This window comes from Spermophilus citellus (assembly GCF_964194105.1).
Source record: "Spermophilus citellus genome assembly, chromosome: 13".
Lineage (NCBI taxonomy): Eukaryota > Metazoa > Chordata > Mammalia > Rodentia > Sciuridae > Spermophilus > Spermophilus citellus.
Window position 1 is genome coordinate 26,320,973 of NC_138193.1, and position 6,383 is coordinate 26,327,355.

Here is a 6,383-nt window from a genome sequence, read left to right on the forward strand (position 1 = left end):
CATGGACCAGGAGAGAAAAAGTACTCGACCGGGGAAGCAACACCTGTCCTCACGACTTCCCCACACACTCTCTGCTTAGAGGGTGGAAGAGAGCCCTGCGTGACACGGCTCCAGGACTGTGAACGGTTCTCTATTGTACTCTGCAGCTTTCTCAAGTCATGGCATAAAACCCGACATCAGACTCTGCCTGACTCTGCACCAGCTACTGTTTTTTCCAGGTAAACTCAGCGACAGAGGGTTTAGGACCAGCAGGAAGGAGATGCGATTGATACACGTAAGAGACACCCGTCAGCAGCTGGGTGGGAGCCGCTGTTCCTGTGGGTTTTGAAGTGACTTATAAATGCATTTATTGATGGGTTCAATCACATCTGAGTCCAAACCACCATCTGGCTGTTTCGTTCTCTTGGTGGGAGCAGCACACGCCTTCCAGCCTCAGTTGGCCACTTCAGGCCTTGACTCCTTCAGTTCCCTTGAACAACAGGCATTCGCTCCTAACCAGTTTTTGTGTTTCTCTTTTGCAATTTTAAATCACAATTTAATTTATGTAATATAAAATCTGCCTTTTTAAAGTGTACCATCCCACGGATTTTAGTAAATTCACAAATCTGTGACCATCATCACTGTCTAGTTCCAGAACACTTTAATAAACCCCAGAAGAAAGCCTGGCCCTCTGTCACCAGCTCCGCAGCCTCTGATCCACTTGTGGTCTTAGGGATCGTCCTGTCCTAGCATGTCACATAAATTGAACTCATGATTTGCAGCCTCCTGCGTCAGGCCTCTGACACTTAGCGTGATGTTTCAGAGGTTTACCGTGTGGTTGCAAGGGCCGCTACCTATTCCACTATATGGAATTGCCACGCTCGGTTCATCAGGTCACGGGCGTTCGGGAGGATCCACTCTGGGCTATTATGAACAGTGCTATTTGTTTATAACATTTTTATGAACTCGTGTTTTAATTCTCTGGTTATGTGCCCAGGAACGGACTTGTTGGGCCACAAGGTAATTCCATATTTAACATTTTGAGGAATTGCTGAACCGTTTTCAAAGTGGCTGTACCAGTTTACACCCCCAGCAATGGTGTTGGGGGTCCAGTTCCCCCAGAGCCTCGGCCACACTTGCCGCCTGTCTTTTTGATTATAGCCCACCCAGGAGGTGCAGAGTGGGGTCTCACTGGGGTTTTGATTTGCACTCCTCTGATTCCTAATGATTGTGAACAGCTTCTTGTGAGCTTGGTGGCCACTTGTACATCTCCTTTAGAAAAATATCTACTTAAATCCTTTGCCCATTTTAAAATTAGGTTGTCTTCAAAAAATAAAATTAGGGACATCCAGGATGGCAGGCTAGAGGGAGGCTGCATTCTGTGTGCTCCGAGACCTGGGATTCTAGTCGTGGGAATACTGTTTCTCCTGAGTTACTCGAGGACCTCCGACAGCTGCTCCCACACAAGAATCCCAGCCACCATGCCTGCGCGGGTCTCTAGGCCTCAGTGTCATCACAGGACTCCAGGCCACACGCCCATGCAGGACCTCCAGCCGCCACGCCCAAATGGACCCCCATCTACCAACAGGGGCTCTCCCAGTTGCCTTCATCTTGGACACTGCAACCACTGCCATAGTTCCCTATGTGGTAGCCTGCACCAGGGACACTGCACAGGGTCTGGAGTCAGCTGCCAGCCACAACACTGCCTGCCACAGAGCTGCATCTCTGAACACGCCACCCACTGCCACCACCTGGCCCTATTCAACCAGACACCCCATCGCTGAAAGCAGCTACCTTCATCTTGGGACACCTTCCTCACCATCTTTAGTTGGGGCAACTCCTAGCTTGGGACAGGCTGGGGCCTAGAAGCAGTATCAAGGTAACTTTAGTCCCCAAATCCCCCTGGCCCCCAGCAGCCACTAACCTGGCACCGTGCTTGTGGCTACACAGCCAGTCTGTAGTCGAAAAGCCTGGCGCTGAAGTGCCCAATACAAGACAGCTCTCCATGACAGGTGCGCGCCCCCAGAGCACAGCCCAAAGGACCTCTGGAGAGAGAGGCTCCTGACTGGGGAGTAGAAAGGTAGGAGTGATATACAGTTAATTAGAGACCAGGAACTGTGAGATCTACAGGCGATGTAAGGAGATAAGACCAGACGCCCACATCACACCAGCGGCCCCAAAGGAGATCCTTGGGGTGAGTCTCCCATGGGGACCAGCAAGTGCTATACCCCACCCCCAGGAGAGACGCCCCCAAGAGCAAGCCTCCCACCCCAATGACCTTCACCATCCTGAGAGTGGAGATGCCAGCAAGCAGCAGACCACCCCACCTATTGGATGAGAAGGAAGCAGGAAAGACCCTGAACTTCAGCAAAAACAATCCTTGCATTTTCCTTTTGTCTTTTTTTTTCTCTCTCTCTCCCTCCCTCACATCCCCAACATTTATGAAACCAAGTACCTTAAGGCTACTGAGGACTGGGATGTCTGAATAGTATATTGCAGTGGAGTTCTATATTCTTTTATCTCCTATTTTTACATTTTAAAATTTGCCTTAATATTTGTTTGTTTGTTTGTACTCTCCCTACTGGCTTCCCACTTACTCATCTCCCCCAAATCACTTCCTCTTTATTCTCCTGCTACTAGCTAACTCTTTAGATTCCTCTTTCATGCTTCCTAGATCTCATAACGATATCCTCACCTCCTACCCCCTCAACATCTCAGCCTACACCCCATCCCCAGTTCTCTGTCCACCATCAAAAACTGTAGACCCTTTTGTAAACCTACTGTTTATATTGTAGATAATAATGGAACTCACCATTTCTGCATATTGTGACAAAACCAGAAACATCTTAATAGGAGCTATTTGATTTAAGGCTGTATATTGTTTGTATTGGGATCTGTTAATATTGTTCTTCCCCTTAAAGGAGAGGTATTGGAACCTTACAGGGGCACTATAATCCTATAGAGTAAAAACTGCAATGCCTTGGACTCACAGCACTAGAAGGGAAGACACATAGAAAACATGAAAGGACAAGGGAAAAGAAGGCCCCAAACAAACCAAGAGACCACAGTATTAGAATCCGCGGTCAGCACAGCAGAAGAAATGTCAGATAAGCAGTGTTCAGGATGTGCACAATTAAAATGTTCTGTGAATTAAAGGATGATATAAGAGAACAAATACAGACAGCAAAAGATCATTTCAGAAAAGAGCTACATAAGCATATACAGGAAGCAAAGATTACTTCAATAAGCAGATAGAGGTTCTGAAAAAAAAAAAAAAACAGAAGTCCTTGAAATGAACAAAACAATAAACCAAATTAAAAACTCAATAGAAAGCACCAGCAACAGATTAGATCACTTGGAAGACAGAACCTCAGACAATGAAGACAAAATATATAATCTTGAAAATAATGTTGGCCACACAGTGAAGATGGTAAGAAACCATGGACAGAACATTCAAGAAATGTGGGATATCATAAAAAGACCAAATTTAAGAATTATTGTAATAGAGGGATGCATAGAGTCACAAACCAAAGGAATGAACAATCTATTCAATGAAATAATATCAGAAAAATTTTTAAACACGAAGAATGAATTGGAAAATCAAATACAAGAGGCTTATAAAACACCAAATGTACAAAATTACAACAGATGTACACCAAGACACATTGTAATGAAAATGCCCAACATACAGAATAAGGTCATAATTTCACAAGCCACAAAATGAAATCAGATTACATATAGGGGGAAACCAATTAGGATATCTGCAGATCTTTCAACCCAGACCCTGAAAGCTAGAAGATCCTGGAATAACATATACCAAGCTCTGAAGGAAAATGGATACCAACCAAGAAGCTTTAGATTTGATGATGAAATAAAAAACCTTCCATGATAAACAAAAGAATTTACAACTGGAAAGCCTGAACCACAGAACATCCTCAGCAAAATATTCCATGAGGAGGAAATAAAAAACAACAACGAAAACCAGCAGAGGGAGGTATTACACTAAAGGGAAAACCAATCAAAAGAGAAACCAAGTCAAGTTAAATACCAAAAATAAACAAAAATGACTGGGAATACAAATCATGTCTCAATAATAACCCTGAATGTTAATGGCCTAAACCCACTAATCAAAAGACACAGACTGGCAGATTGGATTTTAAAAAAAGACCCAACAATATGCTGCCTCTAAGGGACTCATCTCATAGGAAAAGACATCCACAGACTGAAGGTGAAAGATTGGGGAAAATTATACCACTCAGATGAACTGTGGAAACAAGCAGGGGTTTCCATCCTCATATCAAATAAAGTAGACTTCAAGCCAAAGTTAACCAAAAGAGATAAAGATGGACATTTCATACTGCTTAAGGAAACCATACACTAACAAGACATAACAATTATAAATATATATGCCCCAAACAATGGTGCAGCTATGTTCATCAAACAAACTCTTCTCAAGTTTAAGAGTCAAATAGACCACAACACAATAATTCTGGGTGATTTTAACATACCTCTTTCACCCCTGGAAAGATCTTCCAAACAAAAGCTAAACAAAGAAACTATAGAACTCAATAATAAAATCAATAACTTAGAATTAACAGACATATATAAAATATTTCGTCCTTCAATGAATGAATACACTTTCTTCGCAGCAGCACATGGATCCTTCTCTAAAATAGACCATGTATTATGTCACAAAGCAAATCTTAGCAAATACAATAAAATAGAGATACTACCCTACATTCTATCAGATCATAATGGAATGAAATTAGAAATCAATGATAAAATAAAAAAGAAGCTACTCCAAAACCTGGAGACTAAATAATATGCTAGTGAATGAGCAATGGATACCATAAGATATCAAAGAGGAGATTAAAAAATTCTTAGAGGTGAATGAGAACACAGATACAGTGTATCAAAATCTCTGCAACACTATGAAGGCAGGGCTAAGAGTAAAGTTCATTGCATGGATTTCCTTAAAAGAAGAAAAGTTGGGGCTGGGGCTGTAGCTCAGCGATAGCACACTTGCCTGGCATGTGTGAGGCACTGGGTTCGATTCTCAGCACCACATAAAAATAAATAAATAAAATGAAGATCTATCAACAATTAAAAAATAATAAGAAGAAGATAAAGTCAACAAACAAATGACTTAAAATTACATCTCAAAGTTCGGGGGGGGGGGGGAACAAATCAACACCAGAAACAGTAGAAGACAGGAAATAATTAAAATCAGAGCTAAAATCAATGAAATTGAAACAAAAGAAACAATTGAAAAATTGACAAAACAAATAGTTGGTTCATTGAAAAAATAAATAAAATTGACAAACTCTTAGCCATGCTAATGAAGAGAAGGAGAGAGAGAACTCAAATCACTAACATCCATGATGAAAAAAGGTTGAATAGGGCCAGGTGGTGGCGGTGGGTGGCGTGTTCAGAGATGCAGCTCTGTGGCAGGCAGTGTTGTGGCTATCATGATGGACACTATATACATACAGAAAATAATTACAAATTATTTTGAAAATTTGTACTCCAATAAAATAGGAAATATAGAAGGCATTGACTAATTTCTACAGTCATATGATTTGCCCAAACTGGGTCAGGATGATGTACACAAGTTAAACAGATCAATTAAAAGCAACGAAATAGAAGACACCATCAAAAACCCACCAACCAAGAAAAGCCCAGGACCAGATGGATACACAGCTGAGTTCTACAAGATCTTCAAAGAAGCACTAACCCAATAGTCCTCAAATTATTCCATGAAATAGAAAAAGAGAGAACACTTCCAAACTCATTATATGAGGCCAATATCACCCTGAAGCCAAAACTAGGCAAAGACACATCAAAGAAATTAAACTTCAGACCAATATCTCTAATGAACATAGATGCACAAATTCTCAATAAGATTCTGGCAAATTGAATACAAAAACATATTAAAAAGATGGTGCACCACAATCAACTGGGGTTCATCCAGGGATGCAAGGTTGGTTCAACATAGGGAAATCAATAAATGTAATTCATCACATCAATAAACTTAAAGATAAAAATCATATGGTCATCTCAATAGATGCAGAAAAGGCATTTGAAAAAATACAGCACCCCTTCATGTTCAAAGCACTAGAAAAACTAGGGATAACAGGAACATATCTTAATATCATAAAGGCTATCTACCTAAGCCTCAGGCCAGCATCATGCTAAATGAAGAAAAATGGAAAGCATTCCCTCTAAAAACTAGAACAAGAACAGGGACAGCCTCTTTCACCACTTCTATTCAACAGAGTCCTTGAAACTCTAGCCAGAGTAATTAAATGAAAGAAATTAAAGGGATACAGATAGAAAAAGAAGAACTCAAATTATTACTATTTTCTGATGACATAATTCTATATGTACAGATCCAAAAAATTCCA